At 41.1% G+C, this 22,270-nt stretch overlaps 1 pseudogene; it reads right to left on the bottom strand.

The window, feature by feature from the left end:
* Window positions 1–22,270, bottom strand: part of LOC147427556 (uncharacterized) — a 47,362-nt pseudogene that overhangs the window by 4,172 nt on the left and 20,920 nt on the right.

The following is a 22,270-nucleotide window of genomic DNA, read 5'->3' as shown; positions in this document are numbered from 1 at the left end:
ACACGCCTATTTACAGTGAAATGGTAGGGATAGCCATAGTGTTTGGGTGAATTTGGTAGGGTGAGATAGCTTACTATGGAAATTATGGAAAGCCTAAAAACGGCTATCATTAGCCCCCCCCTTAGATAATGGTACATTCATGTACCATTTATCCTATCATACAACATGTAGATTGTGTAACGTCTGTCTTTGTCTGCTCTTATCTTTGAAGAACCTTTGTTGTATGATTAAAAAACCTTGTTTTATATGAAAGGTTCTCGAGGCAATAGCATGATGAAATGAAGTGGCGGAGTAAACCTCCTCCATCGAGAAAGTTTCCATAAGCACCCCCGGGATCAAAGATCTTGAAATATCTTTCCCAAAGCGAGATGTATGGTATGGAATCACTTACTGATTTTGATTGAAGAAACTTGTAGATTTTAGTGTTGTCCATCATTGCATCTATCACTATGAATGTGATATAAAAGATTGGTTGCTCTTCGTCTTGTGTAAAGTTGATGTATCTGCTACAATCTTCAAGATCTTGTATGAGCAAATTCCTGAACTGTAGCTCATAAATTTCATTCAACCTGGGTAGGCTCATCAAGCAAAAAATTATATGACCTTTATGATTTAGGAAAGCTTGATCCATGCTTCCAACTGCTATTGGAAGATATTGCAGATAGTTTACCACATAAGTAGATAATAGATGAAGGTTTCTATTGCTTCCAACACATTGGAAGAGAATAGATATTGGTACTGATTGATTAAATATCCACATGTAGCAATCAACAAGTTTTTCATCTATGATGAATACCAGAAGAATCACAATGTGCGACCTCCATACAATAAAGAACCAAGTGAAGAAGATTTGGAAACATCCGTTTATAACCAAGTATTCATGTCCTCTTCCGCTTAAGAAGGTATGGTGTCCCCGATGAAAGGTATATGTGAAGAGAAGAGAAGTTGAATTTGAAGAGGTGAAACCCAATGTGAAGATGATTGGGGCTTCAAAAGCTTGGACTTCCTTGCTAAGAGATTGTCCCATGAATGAAGAGCCACCCACTAAAACACCATTGGAGAGAATGATACCCTTATGATAGTTTCCTTTTATGATTTTATCTTTTACTACTCTCCCATGTTCTTCCTCCCCTTCTAAGCCCCCCCTTTGGCAAGGTTGTAACTCCTCACATCGTACCACTTCAAAGGTTGATGGATTAGTGTTTGATTTTGTGAAACATTTGGCTTCTTGCATGATAGGTTCCTCCATGCTTAACATAAATGGGTCATACCAATGCTTTTCAACATCCTCAAACACTTCTTCAAGATTATCCTCACATGGATTCAACTCACACTCTTCTACTTTGTTTTGGAGTTGGAATTCCATATACACAATCATCTCTTTATGATCAATGTGGTCTATGATCTCTCCACCTATGATTTCATCTTCTTCTTCACTCTCTTCTTTTAGACAAGATACACTCTCAGAACATTCCATAAGATCAAGGTTACCTTCAAGGTCTTCATTCTCCATAGAGTCATGTTGCACAAAAGCTTCGTCTACTCGGACTAGAAATTGATCCTCCACCAAAGGGTTGGATATATCCATTATTGAATCATCAATTCCATTTGAGATATCTTGTGTCGATTTTTGCATGCTTGTGATAAAGGTAGAAGAAAGAGATTCCACATTTGAATCTTGGCCACACACTTTAGCACTTGAATAATCAGCTGGCATGTAAGTAACTTCTTCAACATTTGTCGGAGTAGAAGGAGACAAGTATGGCAAACGAGACGACTCCTTGATAGAAACACTTTCATGATGGTTGGTTTTTCCAGCATGATGGAAACCATTTTTGATGTAGAAGTACTTGTGAAACTTCCTTCGGGCAATAGTGACCGCTTCTTCAAAGGTAGAGGGTCCACTACAAGTAACCTTAGTCTTTAGGAAAGGAGACAAACCCGAAATAAATTGATCCATTTTTACATAATCTGGAAATGTAGAACTAAATCCACATCCTTCCCATTGACGAGAAAAAATATCCTCATAAGCATAGTAGTCTTCACCATGTTGTTGAAGTCTCCGTAGTGAATCCCATGCTTTCTTCGTTGTTGGAACTTTAGAGAATCTGGCCTTCAAAGCTTTGGAAATTTGGGTATATCCATCTTCAATCTGAGAAGACATACTCCAAAACCATTGCTCAGCGTTGCCTCTAAGGCATAGCAATAGAAAATCCCCTTTTTCAATGTCATGCCTTTTACCAAGGATACGACAAACCATTCTAAAATCACCAAGAAAATCATCAACATCTTCTTCTAGATTCCCGAAGAAGATTGGGATATCCTCAAAGGTATAGTGTGTCATAGTCTCTCAATGCTAGAACCACACAAAGATTAGTTACAATAAATCATTTTCTCTCATGACATCAACTAACTACACAAAGTTTTGAAAGGTCTTTCAACATGAATTTTAGATTCTTATGTGAAACTGTTTTTTTCCTTTCTTATGTTATGCTAATCCAAACCATATTCTATATCAATTTTTGTTGCCTTGAAATTAAACTCGGTCATACAAGTTTTCATGATTCATATAATCTACTTGATTATGCTAAAATTCAAGCATTCATGCAATACAACAACAATAAGCACAAAGTCAGTCCTCCGTGGGGGCACCAAAATTGAGGCGGTCCGGGGCGGGCAACAAGAGAGGCGACCTCTAAACACCCCTCAAGGCTCCCGTGCTGCTCAATTGGGGCTGGGGCTGGGGCAACCACAAGCACAACAAAATAGTAAACCCACAGCCAAACCCAAACAAGATAGGGGCACCACCTAGTTATGGTATGCGAACTAGGACGCAAGAGAGATTTTGGTACAACCAAGAAGATGCACCACACAACACACACAAGCAACCTCACACCAAGACACACACAAAATGGACCAGAGAGAGCTAGAGCAAAGGGAAGAGAGAGAGAAAAGGATCTTGCGTAATACCTTATTTGTGACTTGCAAATGGAAATGGTTTGTTATGATGCTATCGTAGAGCTTGTACAAAAACTCACTCAAAGCTTAATGATTGCTAATCATTGCCAAAACACACACACACTATCTTAGGGTGTGGGAGACCTTTCACTACCATACCCTCTTACAATGGACACAAAATTGGCAATGAAAAACACACTAAAACACTTTCTAAAATCAAGATCAGCCGATGGAAACTCAAAATACACAAGTCACCTTGAATTCACCAAACCGTAGTGCACAAATGGAAGGATGAAGATTTGAACGTCGAATCACGCCTTTGATGCACCAAACCTCAATTTATTGATGATAAAGGAGCATATACAATAGTGGTTTTGAGATTTGAGTAACTCACGCTCTCTCACTTGCAATGTGTAGCTTGAAGGCTGCTCTCACACCAAGACTGAAGCTCACAAGTGGTTGCTACACCTAAGTCTCTCCTCACGCATAGAGTGTTGGGGTGCTATGTGAGATGTTGGAGGTTGTTTTACAAGAAGGAGAGGGGCCTATAATTTACAAGCTAACAAATTAGGATTATGATTTTTTTGAATATCAAAACATTGTGGGCCTTCTTTGTCTGCTTGAGTCATGGGTGTGGGCTCAAAAGAGAGCATTATTGATGGTAGATAAGGTGAAAGTAAGTAAGGAGAGAGAGAGAGAGAGAGAGAGAGAGAGAGAGAGAGAGAGAGAGAGAGAGAGAGTTACTATACACATGTCTTGAGGTGAGGTGTCTTTTATGGTTAGGTTAATGGCTATTTTGTGTTAGTATGTTAGTGGTTAGTGTTAGTAATCACTAGAAAGTTAATGTTACATTTACAATGGGTAGAATGAGGTGGATGGTTGAAGTAAGATGGTTGAATGAAGTGAGAAAATCCTTGTGATGGTGAAGCTTGAAGAAGTTTTGGACTTACTTGTGTAGGTTCTCAAAATGACTATCGATCTTCTTCTTCGTCTTCCCTTCTTTACGCCACCGCCGCCAAGGTTGATTATCGTGATGAAAATGGTAATTCCGTTGATGAGATCTCTTGATTTGCAGAGTTTAATCATGGTACACATGCTGAATTTATGTATATATATAAGGGGTAAGATGGAATTGTACTTTGGAGATAATAGAGAGAGGCATAGAGATGGTGTATGTACATGGAGAGCTCATATGAGAGCTATGAAAGTAAGAGGGGAGGTTAATGGTGAAGAAGGTGAGAGAAACCATTGAAGGTGCAGGTTTGAGTGAGGGATTGAGAGGAATGTGTGTGTGTGTGTGTGTGTGTGTAGAAGTGTGGAAAGAGGTGAGAGAAGACTATGGGCTACTTGTGAGAAAAGTGGGCAGGCTGGGGTCCACTCAAAAACTCATATCTCACCGCTGGTAGCTCCAAAAATCATGAAAAAATTTGAGGTGATTATTCAGAGCGTGGGCTACATTCTCTCTTTTGACCACCGCTTCAAATTCGGAGTGGAGATAGGTGCCAAAATTCTCACCAAAAAGCCTGTTTTTATGCCTGCAAAAGTCTTTTAGTGGACGCCTCCTTTGTTGAATTTGTACAATGCATCCAAGAGTGAGCCCCTCCTTTGTCATATTATAATACAAAGCATCCAAGTGCCCTTGACCCATGCATGGAGGAGGATTATTGGTGAATAAAGAAATATATACATGGTGGGACTAGTGTATGGACTATTCATGGACTTTAGCTCAATGAGCACATGGTGTTAGAATAATGAGTAAAAATAATAATAAAAATATGGAGGAGTTATGGATATGGAAAGATATTGGAATCATATGATATGGTCCCTCTTTGAATTATTTTGGGTGAAAGAGGAAAAGGTATGCAAGTAAATAATATAATAAACGTGACCAATAAGTAGAAATCAATTTTTTGTTTTCACGAAGGTGAGGGTGAAAATGTGGGAGTGATTTGTATAAAGGAAAAATATAAGGTTAGAGTATGTACATATTGGCAAAAAATATACTTATGGTGTAAGAGGATGAAAGAAGGTGTACATAGGTTTAATAAAACACACACCTAAGTAGAAATATTTAAATAAAATACCAAAATAATTACAAAAATCCCTATATTTAGGCCATATATATAATGCAATATTTACACACAAATGGGCCATAATATATTTTATTTTTTTGATTTTATTTATTTTTTTGGCTCAACTAGCCCAGTGACTAGGTAGCTGAGGGTTTTTAAGAAGATATGGGAAAAGCCCCCTAACTCACACACGCCTATTTACAGTGAAATGGTAGGGATAGCTATAGTGTTTGGGTGAATTTGGTAGGGTGAGATAGCTTACTATGGAAATTATGGAAAGCCAAAAAACGGCTATCAATATATATATATATATATATATATATATATATATATAGAGAGAGAGAGAGAGAGAGAGAGAGAGAGCTTACCTCACTAGGTGGTAATACATTATCATTCACCACATACATTGATGGCTTCTCTAATTTGGCTTGTTTGATGGCAAGGGACACCATAAGGTCATGCACCTTCACTATCTTATGAAGCTCATCTTCAGCCACTAAGGACTGGTCTTCAAGATGTGTTATATTCTCTTTTGTGAGTGCAGCTTCAGCATCAGCCCATGGCTTGCCTTTCCAAAACAAGGCCACATCCACAAATCATTGTTGGACGTCCTGGGTCTGTAAATCCAAGCTCACCTCAAGGCGTGTAAAGATATTCTCGTTGCCCGTGGAGGGTGAGTCCTTAGCGGTCTTAATCCGTCTCTTTACATTCTCCCATTTATCCCGAGTAGGATTGTTCTTGTTATTGAAGTAAGAGCCTATGATTGCAAGTGCAAGGGGTAACCCTCCACATAGAGGAACAATTTGATGCGCAAGCTCATACTCTGCCTCTGTAAAGTATTTGTTGTGTGCTCCTGCCCTGTTCTTGAACAATTGCTCTGCGTCGAATCTATCCAAAGGTGGTGGCTCATAGAGCATGCAATTGTTGGCTTCTGCACCAACAAGCCTGCAAAAGGTCTTTGCTTGAACCTGAAGGAGTACGAGCGGAAGTGTGACGCGAGAGAGAGAGCGAGAAGAGGAGCACGACGATATGGTGAAATCGCTCCACTGTAATGTGTAGAGCATAGTGAGTTCTTATTAGGTTTTAACAAAAGAATATGTGTACATACCTGGCGGCCCGCCCACTTACCTGGGCGACCACATTGGGCTTTATACCCCAACAACCTCCCACTTAAAGTCCAATGTGGTACTTTAAGTGTGAGAGAAGCTACTATACAAGCTAATATACAAGAGATGTAGAGAAGTGATGTACTACCCAACACCTAATTGCTTGCGAAAATGCACAAAACTCTCTAAGGGAAGTCCTTTTGTAAGTAGATCAGCAAGATTTTCTGTGGTGTGAACTTTGACAAGCAGAAGTTGCTTATCCTCAAGCATTTCCCTGATGAAATGATACTTCACATCCAGATGCTTTGTCTTTGAGTGATAAACTAGATTGCGAGCCAATTGTATAGCACTTTGACTATCACAATATAACACAAGCATCTCTTCTTTGATTCCCAAATCTGTTACTAGTCAATTAAGCCAAATTGATTCTTTGCATGCCTTTGATGCTGCAACATATTCAGCCTCTGTAGTAGACTGAGTAACACAATCTTGTAATCTAGAACGCCATGATACTGCTCCACCAGCCAATGTAAAGACATACCCTAACGTAGACACCTGCTCCACCAGCCAATGTAAAGACATACCCTGACGTAGACCTTCTGTTGTCTAAGTCACTTGCATAATCTGAGTCTGTAAAACCCTTACACTTATCTCCTAACTCCCATAGCATATACGCATACTCTTTGTAGCTTTCAGGTATCGTAATATTCCTTTCACTGCCTCCCAATGTTTCTTGCCTGGGTTTGACATGTATCGACTTACTACTCCCACTGCAAATGCAATGTTCGGGCAAGTAGCAATCATTGCATACATCAAACTACCCAATGCAGATGCATATGGAATCTTATCCATTTCAGCATGTTCTTCCTCAGACATAGGACAATCTTGTTTGCTAAGTTTCACATATGGTGGCAATGGAACACTCGATGCCTTTCCCTTCTCCATATTGAAGTGTTGCAAAACCTTGTCAATATACTCTGTTTGAGATAACCAAATCAACTTCTTTGATCTATCTCTCTCAATGCACATACCAAGTAAATGACTTGCCTCACCCATGTCTTTCATGTCAAACGATTTTTCCATCTTGACTTCAAAGCTGAAATTTCTTCCAAGTGCTTGCCAGCAATCAACATGTCATCCACATACAACATAAGGACCAGCCAACTTCTATCCTTAGCTTTCTTTGTATATAGACAGTGATCGAACTCACTACGTTTGTAGCCTTGAGAAAGCATAAACTTATGGAACTTATGGTACCATGCCCTCGGTGATTGTTTTAAGCCATAAAGACTCTTTTAACAACTGGCATACCAAATCTTCCTTGCCTTTCTCAACAAACCCTTCTGGCTGCTGCATGTAAATTTCTACATCTAAATCACCATGCAAGAACGCTGTCTTGACATCCATTTGGTGCAACACCAAATCTAATATGGCAACCAATGTAAGAAAGCATCTCAATGTAGTCATCTTGACCACTGGAGAGAAGACTTCATCAAAGTCAATGCCTTGTTCTTGATTAAATCCCTTGGCAGCAAGCCTTGCTTTGTACTTTGGCTGACTATCATGAGTGGTGATCTTATACCTGTAAACCCATTTACAAGGTAGAGCCTTTTTTCCTTGTGGTAATTTAACTAGCTTCCATGTCTGGTTTTATGCAGAGCTGTCATCTCTGACTGCATGGCCAATTGCCAATTCCCGGAGTCCTTCATTTGCACTGCTTCCTTGTAACATGAAGGCTCATTGCAATCAGTCAACATGACATAGTTCATAGATGGAACAAACCGATCAGGAGGTCGTGAGATCCTACCCGATTTATGCAAAATAGGTGGTTGAGGCTCAGCCACAACTTGTAGTTCCACTCTATCCTATCCTTGCTCCTCTAGAGCCTTGACATTTTGTCTTGCCTGTGCAGGTCCATCTTCTTGGAAGACAACTCTTCTAATCTCCTCAGCCCTCTCTGGTTTAGAAAAATATTTGGCTTCATTAAAGTGAACATCATTGCTGTGGATAACCTTTCTGGATTCGGGATCCCAAAGTCTGTACCCCATCTCACCAGAATTACCATAGCCTAGAAAGGTGCACTTTCTACTCTTTGGCTCAAGTTTGTTCCTAAATTCCTTTGGAACATGAGTATATGCCTCACAGCCAAAGACTCTGAGATGCTTGTATGAGGGCATTTTTCCTAACCATACCATCTCTGCCACCCACTGAATCCTTCTGCAAAACCTTGCTAGGAGATCTATTTATAAGATGAACAGCTGTTGATATAGATTTAGCCCAAAACCCATTTGGCAGTTGTGCATTAGAAAACATACTTCTGACCTTCTCTTGTATGGTCCTATTCATCCTCTCAGCAACACCATTTTGAGGAGGATTGTAAGGAGCAGTAAGTTCATGTTTTATACCTTTTGAGTCACAAAAGTCCTGAAAGGCCTTTGAAACATACTCTCCACCATTGTCAGTGCGTAAGCATTTAAGCTTCTTGCCACTCTGATTCTCCACAAGTGTCACAAACGTTTTGAAAACAGTAAATGCTTCATCCTTGTGCTTGAGAAAGTAAACCCATACTTTCCTCGAGTAATAATCTATAAATGTCATAAAGTAAGAAGCTTCCCCTAGAGATAGATTAGGCACAGGTCCACACAAATCACTATGAACAAGTGCCAACTGTGTATCTCTTCTAATGCTTCTATGCTTATGTGGCTGCTGTGTTTGCTTACCATACAGACAATGTTCACAGAATTCAAAATCATTAAATGAAAAGCCAGGCAAATAACCAGAACGAGACAAGATTTCCATTCCCTTCTTAGACATATGTCCTAACCGGCTATGCCACAAAGAAACGTTCGGCTGCTCGGTTACATTGATTACATTTTTAGAGACATTTGATACATAAATCATGTAAGGGGTGAAAGCATGTTAACCGGTCACGCTTTTTGTGCTAGTTAGAAGTTTCAAGTTAGCACATCTTTGAAAAGTTGGGCGTCCGGTAAATTTTTTACAAATAATATCAAAATTTGTCGGAGGTTGTACATTTGGATTCCTTGTTTCAAGTGCTTTCTATTGATATATCATATGTCATAGATCTTGGAGATGTAGCTCAAGTTATTGTACTAGTTAGCATATGTCAAAATTGTGCTAGTTAGCATTGTCCGGGACATGAAAAAGCATGACAGGTTAACATGCTTTCACCCGTAAAGTCCTCCAGACTTTACTCCATGTGCTACTATCATAGAACCCTTGGATATCTTCCACATGTTCTGTCCAAAAGTGGTGATGTAGCCAGCATCATCAGGTAAACCAGTGCTAATCAAGCTCTTTGTAATTGCGGGAACATGTCTCACATTCTTCAGCGTGAAAGAAGAGCCATTCTGAAACTTGAATTGAACATCTCCAACACCTAAGATCTCACATGTCTGCCCATTGCTTAGACAAACATGATCTTTAGTGGTCACATAAGAGGTAAACCACTCCTTTTTTGGAGACACATGAAGTGATGCCCCTGAGTCTATAATCCAGTCACTCAGCGCATTTCCATCAGATGCTATAAGAAGAGCTGAGTCCATTGTATTCTTCAAGAAGTAGATGTCTCCTGACACTAGACGGTCATCCTTTGCAACAATGTTTCACATTTATTTCTTGAATCTTCACTGAGGACTTGTTCTTCTCACCATTGTCTCCAGATTTCTCTTTGCCTTTTTCTGCTTTCCATTCTCTGCAGTCTCTTTTCATGTGACCCTTCTTGCCACAATGGTAGCATTCTATGTCACTCTTGCCTTTAGCACTGCGGGACTTGCTACGAGACTGATTCCTCTTTCCACCTTTGTCCTTTTCTTTGGTCCTTCCCCTGACAACTAAGGCTGTTCCTTTGCCTTTGTCCATTGTCTTTCTGTTGGTTTCTTCCGTAAGCAGACTGCCTTCTACACCTGCTATGGTCAAACCATCTGGAGGTGCAGAATTACTCAAAGCTGTGCGAAAAGTGTCCCAGCTTTTCAGCAATGTGATCAACAGGAACATAGCTCTAACAAGTTCATCAAACTTCACACCTTGAGCTGAAAACTAACTGTAGATGGTGTTGAATTCATTCAGATGATTGGACATAGGTGTCCCTTCTTTCATCTTCAAGTCAACAAGCTTCTTCAGCCAGTATACTTATGACGCTGCACTCTGCTTCTCATAAAGATCACTCAACTTTGTCCATGCTTCATAAGCCGACATCTCGTCTGCTACATTGAAGCAAAGGCTTTCTGCCAAAGTCAGCATCATGGTAGAAAGTGCCAATTCATCTATTTCGCTCCATTCATCTTCATCCATATCTTTTGGATTTATCCCCTTGAGATTTATAGGTTTTATTTGCTTCTTTTGTACCAACACGTGCCAAATCTGCTTCTTCCACAATGGGAAATAATTGGTTTCATCCAGCTTCTTCATATTGTAAAGAGCAGTGTCCTATGATCTAGCCATAGCTACGCTTGACAATAGTTTACTTTCCTAGGAAAAATTCGGCAGAGTTTCCCCTGTAAATTGACCTCTGAACCAATATCAACCTGTCAAATGAACCAAGAAAGCTTCAGATTCTGCAGAAATTTTGGCAGAGTCTCCTTTGTAAAATGGCTCTGGTGTACTCAAAAAACATACCAAAAACAGCTCAAAAAACACTGTCTCTCTAAAACTGTAAGATGCGGGTAAACCTGTCCTGCACTTGTACTGGCTCTCACTGTCCTGTCACTGTCCTGTAAGCATAGACTGCAACAATGCCTCAATGACAGTAAAGCAAAGATGCAATCCCAAATGTCTAACTCACAGTCAATACATCCTAGCTGTATATCTAAGGGTGTTCGAGGGATCGCTCCAAGACCTGTATCACCGAAAGGATCTCAACATTCGAGAATTCCCCAGCTCAATAAAACCTCACTCGACCCTCAACAAAGGCTGCAGTAAATCTGACAGTACATAGACTTCCCAAAAAGTCATACATCCACAAATTTCCCACTGTATGCTGTAACCCTGCGGCAATTGTTTGCTGCGTGACTCACAGCCAACAAACCCTCAATAGACATACATCATCTCTGGCAATACATCCCATGTGGAAGTACCTGCAATGTCAGGATGAAATCTGGAATATCAAGCAGCAAACACAAGCTACCTGATGAGCTAGTGGATGTCGCCTACAGTCTGTGTGTAGGTGCGCCAAGAACTGTGAGCCGTCCTTCGTTGTGTAGACAGCGACAAATCAGCACTCTGGAAGTGTAGATATCCTCAGCACTTGCAGTCATAGGCCGAAACCCCAAATTTGCAGAGTCGGATCTGCACCCACCGAGACCACGTAGTCAAAAATGGCCCGCGCAGAACTTTGTCGAAGCCGAACGGTGGTCGAGATGACCTCAGAATGAAATTTTGAGAACACTAAGGTCTTCGGGCTCTCCCACAGGATTTGGGGCCGTGTCTTCGCCTGTCGAATCTCACTCCAATCTGAGTAGGTGACTTTGGCTACCTGCAAATGCTGCCTCGAGCCTCGATTTGAGCTCTGATACCAGTTGAAGGAGTACAAGCGGAAGTGCGACGCGAGAGAGAGTTCGAGAAGAATAGCACGACGATATGGTGATCTCGCTCTACTGTAATGTGTAGAGCATAGTGAGTTCTTATTAGATTTTAACAAAAGAATATGTGTACATACCTGGCAGACCGCCCACTTACCTGGGCGACCACATTAGACTTTATACCCTAGCAGTTCCTTTGGGCGAGAAGACATGATCAAAATGCTAGAAGGTGGAAGAGAATCTATGAGGTTTTCCGGCAGCAGCTTTCTGAGATGCTCATCTTTCCAAACATTGTTAGGGATCAGGCAAATCCCCTGGTGGTTTCTATCTTTGATTTGTTTCGCGCATGTGAGGAGAGATTCACGTCCATGTTCTTCATCATGGAACTTGAAGGATTGCTCAGAGATTTGCAATAAGATTTCTTGTTGAAGATCTGGGATGGAAGCTAGATTTTGACCCACCTCAACATAGGCCACAATGTGCTTCTTTTTTCTTTCTATTTCTCTCTTCACATGTCGAGGGTAGTCTTTCCTATGCCTCCAATTCCATAGATGCCCACCACATGGATTCCTGGTTGCTCTACGAAGTCCATCATTTGTTTACTACAGCTCTCAAGGCCCACAAAGTCCCCCGTACCTTGTATCGGCCGGGCATACTTAGGACTTAGGTGGATTAGCCGAACCTTCATCAATGTATCAAACCTTGTATGAATGGCCTTCAATTGGTTTTCTACAGATGCCAAGGTTCCTTTATTGCATGGTGCAGTTGCAACATCGCCTATACATGACCACAATCGAAAGATGCATTGCTCTGTTACAAGCACATCTTTGTTTCATTAGGGCTTCCCAATCTTGAAAAAATAAAAATCCTTTAAAAACATCTTAAATGCATCAATGAAGGGTGAGTTTAGGAAATGAAAAGACACATGAAGGTGGAAAGTAAAACGACTTTTTGAGTCCATATAAAGAGGTGTTTGAGTACACATTGATACATTTGTTTCTCTTCTCCTTTATTTTCTCTTGAGCCTTTTCTTCTCTATAGAGTGTCCTTGCACTATGTAGGTAGTGATCATTATAGTTGGCTTATCGCCCCAAGAAAAGGCTTCATTCATACAAACAGGTTTTTATATGAACTCTTCAAGGAAAAAAAAAAACAAAGAAAGGGTACCTCCACTTGTTCTCAGCCTTCTTCTTCAAGATGCACTATAAGAGATCGTGGTGTTTACCGCGGGCCATTACCGCAAAACAAGAGAGAGGAATTCAAAATGAGGAGAGAAAATCCTTTTGATGCTCAAGCGGCACTTTACCGCAAATATTACCGCATGCATTTCCGCGAATATTGCCGCACACATTACCGCTAAGGCTGGACCCCCTTCCCCCTCCCTCTCCCGCGGGTTTCCATTTAAATTCAATACAACTCAAAATGTATTTACACACTTCAACTCCTACACTCTCCAGAATGCTTGCTCACTTCACTTCATCTCTCTTTCACTCTAAAAATTCTATACATAAATCATTGAACTCACAACAAAACCATTACAAATACTATTCACAAGCACATAACGAAACATTTGCAAATTAATCATATACTACACCAAGTGAAAGAATGGAGAGTTTTATTAATTCTTATCTTGTATAAGATCTCTACAAGCACTAGGATCCATATTTAGACCCATAGTATTCAAATCAATAAACATATTTAGAGATTCTTCCTCCTCTCCATCACCTCCTGTAGAATCATCATCGCTTTCTCCCTCTTCCTCCTCCTCAAGATGACTATTTGCAAGGTTTGGCTGACCTTCTTCAACTTCGACTACATCTTCCTCTGCATCTTGTGGTGATGGTATGATGGGATCAATTACTAGCTCAATGTCCGTCTCTGCAAAGATAGATCTACCCCGCGGCGTGACTGGAATGACATACCAAAGTCTTCTTTGATATATACATGGCACATAAAAGACCTGTACGTCACACACAAAGAATAAGCTGATATACATAACTTAATTGAACATAGCCTAAATTACCTGCTCGCAACTACTAGGATACACCAAGTTGTCAGTTTTTCCCCGATGGAATGGGGTGGAATCCACCATAATGAGCCCATTTTCATGTCTTTTGACCTCACCCGCAAACCATCGGCACTCAAAGAGGAATTTGTGAAAAGATCTGAAATCCACTGTGATTATTCTCTCTATAGTACCACAATATCTGACCTCATCTATTGTTGTGTCAATGTTTCCCATCACGCCACAATCATTAGTGGTCCGACACTCATCTATCTTGCGGGTGCGAAAATGTCGGCCTTCGGACCAAATGGAGTTGAAAATGAGACCCTACAATCACAATGCATAAGAGATTACAACGCGTTTCATTAAGTGATTTGCATACATGCACACATAACATATACACACTCACCTTGCGCAAGCATCCTCGCGCATACTCCCATTCTTTAGGGCTTATTTGTTCTCCTTGTGCTTTGGCATTGGTCATGGCATTATGGATCCACTCTACTTGAATCAAATCAGGATATTTTGCAAGCTCTTTAGAAAAACGAGGTGCACGTCTAACTCCATGGGACCTCTTCCATGCATCTCTATCCCTTTCTCTCGCTGTGCGGGCTTCCAAGTACATATTGACCCATTTGGTCATGATAGTGGCATTGAGTAAAGAGTAGTTGTTGACTATGGCATGAAAATCTCTATCCATGACCAAGAGTGAGCCTTTTCCACTGGGAATGGTTGAGTGCTTCCTAGGATCCTCTTCTTCACTCCACAGACGAGGCAATGATGGATCCACTGTGATGAGATACTGTGAGACATACACAAATGCCTCTTGAACCACCCAACCTTCTGCCATGCTCTCCTAAAAACATTAAAACCACATACTTTTATTAGTAACTCCATAGCGCATAAATGCTATCTATATTGTATTGATTTTGCATACCTCTAGTTGTGACCTCAATCTAACAAAATCCTTTAAAGTTTTCAAGAATCTCTCCAAGAAGAACCATTAGGAGATTTCGGAGGTCTTTTGGAGGGCCTTTTGGAAGAGAGAGGAAAATAAGCTCCTCCAATGAGAGAAGAGCCTACGTTACGTAAAAAAATAGATTGATATTAACAAAAATATAAAAGGTGTCCCTCTCCTCATTTAATAATCTAGTGGTCCTTGAAGAAGATCACTCTCTTTCATTTAATGCGAGCACCTTTTTCAGAAGGTAGATGCGGTGCTTACGTCATCACTAGAATTCAAAAAGTTACAAAACTATCAAGTGGTGAAAGATTTTGAAACTTTTGATACTGTCAATACGTCCGGAACGCCCAAATATCCTAGAAATGAATGTCCAATTGCCTAGCTCCGACATCCAAAGAGGCAAAGAATGTCAAAAACCCCTAAAAGAACATTTTACTAACGGCGCGCGAGGGGGCATTCCAAAATTTTGGAATGCCTCATCGCGCGCCGTTAGTAAAAAGCCCCTTTTTTCCTCTTTTAGAGAGCTTTTTGAGAGGAAAATGTCAAAAAATCTCTAAAAAGGCCTCCATCTATCACATAGGTTTTTTCTTCATCATCTTAGCCTTAGAGATCATAATTTCGGGTCTATAAGAGTGAGCACGCACACCCATTGTTACAATTCTACAAAGTGCATTTTGATCACACACACACACACAGACAAATATAACATACACACAAACACACAGAGACACAAATATAACATACACACACACACACACACAGACACACACAGAGACACACACACTCACAAACACACAGACACACAAATATAATATACACACACAAACACAAAGAGCTCTCTCTCTCTCTCTCTCTCTCTCTCTCTCTCTCTCTCTCTCTCTCTCTCTCTCTCTCTCTCTCTCTCTCTCTCTCTCTCTACTATAGGGGCGCGTAGAGAGACACAACCGGTGTGCATGTCTCTATGCGCGCCTTTAGTACTGTGCATCCACCAGTGTATGTGTGAGTGTTATAGAGAGAGGAAGTAAGGCGGGGGAAAGAGAGAGAGAGAGAGAGAGAGAGAGAGAGAGAGAGAGAGAGAGTCTTTCTGTTACCTTATACTAACGGCGCGAGGAGGTGTTTTTTGAGGTCAAAACATGCTCCACGCGCGCCGTTAGTAATGGGAGTTTCTCACTCTCTCTCTCTCTTTAAATATGCTAAGGTATAGAAAGGGGAGAGAGAGAGAGAGAGAGAGAGAGAGAGAGAGAGAGAGAGAGAGAGAGAGAGAGAGAGAGAGAGATAGATAGATTTTATTATCATCCTCGGAGGTCAAATATGACCTATGGGACCAAAGTTACATGTGATGTAGTATGTGTATGGCTGATAAGTGACTCTCGATGCTCCAAAATTGTAGTGATGAGAGTCGCAATGGAGAGCCCACACTTTGACTGGGAGAGGAAAGGTGTAGGTCTAAGTTATGATTGAAAATGTGAGAGAAGCAAGTTCGGATGTGATCAAAAGCTGAGCACTCTAGTAGTGTGTGGTACTCAGACTCTCGAACTTGCAGTGAGCATAATGTGCACAATCGATTTGACTCTTCTCCATTGCCCCAACGCCCTATCTCGCATCGAAGGAAATGGGAGCTAAGCCGAATTGCTGCGATAGTGCGTATCGCGGACAAGGGAATAGGCTCAAGCATGTAAGTGTGAGTATGGTTTCCTCTCTCAGCGAAGAACATGGTTTTGTAGTTGGGGGCAATATAGGTGGTGTAATGTATGAAGCGTGACCCACCGGATTTCTCCCAAGCCGTAATACATTGGCGTTGTAGAAACGCTTCATTCACTTGAGAGTCAATTGAAGCATCATGTAGCAAGTGTAATGCATCCCATCTCCCAAACCACTTCTTTATGTCTTGCATCCATCCCGTGCTCAAGATCTTGCTTTTATGCGTCTTTTGAACTTTTTTGCTTGCTTCCCATGCAATTGTAGGAAGTCGATGTGAGGGGTTTTGACGCATCTTTATCATGTACTCCACAACCCTTTCCATGCCTATAACCTCAATTGGAAGAGATCCCGAGTCAAGAAGTAGGAGCATATATGGTGTTTGTGTCTTAACTTGGAGAAAGTTTGTAAGAAAACGCTTTTGGACATTCTCAAACTCTTTCCAAGTAGACTTTGAGATGCTCCCGCCCCACACTTCAACTCCATAAAGAAGAACCGGTGTCACCAATGCATCAAAAAGATACTTCTTGAGAACCCAACACTTGATGTTTCCCGCATTACACATGTTCTCAAATGCATAATATGCTCTCTTTCCCGCTTCCAAATGACGCATAGCACATTCATGCCACTTGTGATTGGATGGAACCTCAAGGCCAAGGTACTTAAAGCTCTCAACAACTTCAAGTGTCTCGTTGTTGTACACAATGCATGGCTTCTCCTTATGGTTGGTTTTCACAAGCATAACCTTTGTTTTGGATTCATTTACAATCAGCCCACTATGCAAGCAAAAGTTCTCAAGGACAACCATAAGCTTTTGTGCATCTTCTAAAGTGTGTGCTAGAAGCACTACATCATCCGCATACAACAAAAGCATGATTACCGCATTGCAAATAGTGACCTCTTCAATGCCTTCTTCTTGCATAAAGTCAAGTACCATTTGTTCCAATTGATCGATGCATAGACCAAAGAGAGTTGGTGACAATGGACATCCTTGTTTAAAAGTGCAATAGAGAAACATGAGTAGGCTTTCTTGAAAGATAATTGTCCAAAAATCACTAAAAGGAGCTTTGTACTAACGGTGCGCTGAGGGGCATTCTAGCATTTTAGAATGCCTTCTCGCGCGCCTTAAGTAAAAAGCCCATTTTTTGGGGTTTTTTGATATTTTTTGCCTCTCCGGATGTCGGAATGAGACAAGTAGACATTCGTTTTTAGGGTATTTTGGTGTTCCAGACGCATTGGTGGTGTCAAAAGCCTCAAAATCTATCACTATTTGATAGTTTGCGACTTTTTAACTTTCAGTGATTACGTAAGCTACCTTGAATGCGCCGCACCTGCCTCCTGAAAAAGACGCTCACATTAAATAAAAAAGTGACCGTTTTCAAGGACGATTGGGAATATAAATCTACTTTTTAAAGTGTCTGGTTGTCCTTTTGGACGTACTCACAAGGTGCAAGTGCATTTTAAAAAAAGTTTCTAGAGAGAGAAATACAATTTCTTACAAGGCCCTCCAAATGACCTCCGAAATTTTCTAATGATCCATCTAGAGTGAACCACCCCACAAATGGCAATCTCCTCAACAAGGTGAAGCAATAGGTGTATTTGGCTAACAAGGATTGTACGTGGGAATGCATCCTCAATAGCACACACTGCCTCTACTGCTAACTGATGGGCTACTGGTATGGCTTCTACTTCTATCTCCTTGGAGCTCACAAATCTACAGGGCAAACGTTATATAGTAGATGAAAAAAAATTCCAAAGTTCATGCATGCACAACATGATATAGTACTTGAAAAAAACCCATTACCTCACAATCTCACCCACTTTGAATATTGCAGCCTTCACCTTAGTGTCCCCATAACCACGAATAGTTATGGGAAGTACAAACTACAAACAATTAACCATCTTAGTGAATGTCAACCTATATATAAGGACATATAGACACCACAAACTATTCTACTCTTACCTGAAGGATTTTATGCCAATCATGGGATTTCAATCCATACATTTGAGTGGAGCCACCCTTTTTGGTTTTTGTGAAAGCACCTTTGAGTGACCGCATATATCCCGTTGGAGTTTTGATGGATGCAATAACTTGCTTTGTCCGCTCTTGGTCTGCCTTTGATATTATCCACGGTGCTTTTGGGAGAATCATCTTTCCCTGCTCCCCCATGCGGGGCGTGGCTGAAGGGGGGAGACGTCTAATGGCTCTTAAATCTTCCCTAGCACCCAATGAATCCTTCTTGCCAATTATGTGATCCCATATAGCTTGCCCAACATTTTTGAATACATGCATAGGTTCCAATAAGTGCTGAATTTTCAACGAAGCCCAATAGGGGAGCGACAAGAAGATTGAGTACCTCGACATACCCTTTGGCAACCCATTGGGAGGCGGGGAGGTACCATGATGCTCCTCCCAATGCTTCGCCCAATCAGCCATGTTCCAATGGAATGGCTGCACTCCATTGATAGGGGGAGCATATCTACGATGTGAAGGAGGTAGGAAGCGATGGTTGTTGGGATAGATCACCTTCCCAAGAAGAGGAGGTCTCTCTGTCACAAGGGAAGGGCCACAAGTGGGACACGCACTATGTCCAGATGTTGCCAATCCTGCCAAGAGGTAAACAAACGTTACACATGAGATGATAAACCTAAAGAAAAGAGTACAATTAACATGTGCATACTTACCAGATACCTCTCCAATTCTTGGGTAATCATGCATGGTCCACATGAGGATGCACTTGATGACGGCTTTGCGGTCTCGTGGTGGCCGTGAAATGTCAATGACATCTATGCCTCTCCATAGTTCATAAAGCTCATCAATAAGAGGCTGCAGATATACATCCATGTTTTTTACCTGGTGCTTTCCTGGAATGAGAAGTGATAGTAAAATGTTCCCCTTTTTTGTCATTAGGAAATTTCAGAGGTCATTTGGAGGGCCATATGAAGAGAGAGAATAATAGAGCGCGTCCAATGAGCACGAAGGCTACGTTATGTAGGAAAGTACGTGGAAAGACTCAAAAAATAGGAAAATAGCATAAAACTTTCACGAATCTAGGATTGTAGCATCGTAATTTCCATCCTTTTACCGAGCTTTTAGGTGCTTGCATGTGGTCCCACTTCTGATATTCTCTTATGGTCATTAACGTACTGGAGGGTGACCATTAAGCCCGCACAAGATATTGGAATTCTAAAACACTTTCCCTCCATTAGAATGCTTTCAAAGTGAATCTCCCTCCACTAAATCTTTTCTCTGAGAGCTATGGCTTCCACGTCTTCTCGCCCAAGAAGCTCCAGGTGTTTACTGTCTCTCACACCAACAACCAACAGTTGCACTTTTCCTAGAAGGCCAAGTAGTAGCATATCCTCAATTACAATATCAACTTCAATAAGTGCAGAGAACCAATGGGTTGGACAAAGGATAAACAAAGGTTCATGGGTCCTCATGCAACCAAGAAGACCCAAGAGGTCTAGTGGTATCAACGTTTACCGCTCAGCATGGAAGGCCAGAGTGTTGGATTTCAAAGTTGAAATCGGCAAAAGATCTGTAAAGGAAGTTCTTGTTCAGCATGTGTTTACCCATCCAGAGGTGATAGCAAACGGTGGAAATGTATCAGATATACATCAACCACGTTGCAATTGTAAGTACTCTTGACATGTGAACTTACTGATACTCTCATTATAACTTTTCTTATATATTTTCCAATGTTTCTCCCGCTTGTTATGAGCAATGTCTCCATTCTTCACAGCTCAATTACATTAGATTTGTCATTTTTACTTATTGATACTCTTAGTTTAACTCTTCTTATATATATTGCAGATGTTTATCCCTCTTCTTATGAGCAATGGGAGCCTCTGGAGTGCATAATAGGCCTCTTCCATGTTTTTCATGCCCACATTGGTTCTCTACAGTATTCAGGGAGGAGCAGAAAAAGACTGGCTGATGTGGGAATACTTTTTTATGACCACTTCTACCAACTCAGCTTAGGGAATAAGAATGGCATGTTGGTGAAAGTGCCTCTACCAACCGATTGGAACACTGTGGATTGGCCAGTTCCCAAGGAAACAATGGTGGAGGCAATGCGAAGTAAGCTCTACAAGGATATACAAAGGTCTCTACGTAGCTCTATTCCCACCAAACTGGTTAGAATTGCAAACTTTTGTCCTGTTGCACTCTTCATAGAGTTGTTTCATACCTACAACATCCGTGTTACGAAAACTATGTTCATGTGCAAGTCATTGCAGCAATCATCCTGTGACAAACTTCTTGACAGAGGATGGTATGCAAAGGAAGAGATTGGTTTACGGTGCGAGGTTGCGCTTGATACTCTAGTTGTCAAGTACATGATTGCAAGACAATCACTGTTACTCTCGTTTTGGTATATGCGATCACAAATGCTCAATGGTAAGTACATTCCTATGGACCAGGTTTCTGCAGGTTTGAAAGATAATCCTGTTGTGGATGTGGAAGTGATTGATAAAGAGCATGGCCTACTGTTGGTGGTTACAATAAGGGAGCTATGCAGTCTTCAGCATTTGCGGCATGACATAATTGAAGAGTCAATGGACAAGGACCTATCACATTTTTCCTTTTTCCTAGCTGGCCGTAAGGTGATGCGGCGAAGGGAAAAAGATATTTTGTGCAAAGAGTTGGATGGTCGGGTTGAAGTAGTGTCAATGTAACAGATATTCTTGTGAACCCAAGTGTATACAAATGAATTTCAATACATGAAGTTTATTGAGCTCATTTGTCAATTGTGCCCTGTGAAAAAGTGTGCTTGAAATACATTCCTTTACCATGTCAAAACTCTCTCTCTCTCTCTCTCTCTCTCTCTCTCTCTCTCTCTCTCTCTCTCTCTCTCTCTCTCTCAATGTTAGACAAGACAAAGACATGATAGAAGAGTCATCTTAATTCATTAGAAAGTACAAACTCGTCCGTGAACAATGGACTGAGATACAATTTTTGTAAGTATGGAATCAGAATGTCTTCAAGGTAAAAATCGAAGGAATGCCCCTCGAAAGAAGGTGGTGAGATAGTTGTTCCCGGTGGATTTAGTTCTCCCTTTTCAGGAGTATCATCAATCAGTAGTGTATTAGTTGCATCAAAGGGTCACCGATTTGGCTAAACGGTTTTTACAAAAGAGGTAAGTGTGGTTTTTTAGGGTGGTAGTGGCCCTCAACGGTAACGCATTTTCTTTGATCATACAAAAAGGCAAAATCTGACGTGTGAGCGTCGCATACACTGCAAACTATTGTAACTAGTGGCGACAAGTTTTGCCTTTGCATTGAAGACCATATGGCAACTCTGAAGCGCGGAAGAAGAAATTGAATAAATTCCTTGGTTCCTGGATGAACCACGACTCGACAAGTTCCCATCCGAAACGTTTGCAAATCCTCAAAGGGTTCTGTGTCACCGAGAGGCACCTGCATCAGCAGCAATCCATTGACGTCCAAGATAATCAACCTCTGTAAAAGTTGACAAGTACATATAAGTAGTTAGAAGCTGAACATATTTTGCCATACTTGAATAGACATTACCGAAACAATCGTATCTACAGGTAGCAAGGGTCCATACTGGGTCTCTGTAGTGTTGATATCATTGTTGCTCTCCTCTTCTTTAGCTTCATCATTCACATCTTCATAGTCATCATTCACATCTTCATCAGGGGTCTCCCCCATGGCTCTTTCTGCCTCATTCAAGGTTTCCTCCAAGGTCTTTTCCTCTCCCTCGGTTGACCGGCTTGCCTCATACATCCTTGCCTAATCCATATCAGTTTTCTCATCCCCAGGCCTGCTTTCCTCATCCATATCCTTTTGCTCATCTATAGGCCTGCTTTCCTCATCTTGGGTTTTAGCCATAGGCTCTTTTGGCTCCTCCACTGGCTGACTTGGCTCTTTCATTGTCTCCTCTGTTTGTACACTAGCACCTT

The sequence above is a fragment of the Adiantum capillus-veneris genome, chromosome 23 (genome assembly GCF_014529385.1).
Source record: "Adiantum capillus-veneris isolate H3 chromosome 23, ASM1452938v2, whole genome shotgun sequence".
Lineage (NCBI taxonomy): Eukaryota > Viridiplantae > Streptophyta > Polypodiopsida > Polypodiales > Pteridaceae > Adiantum > Adiantum capillus-veneris.
Note: the sequence above shows the minus strand (reverse complement) of the source record. Positions and strands in the feature narration are given on the sequence as shown.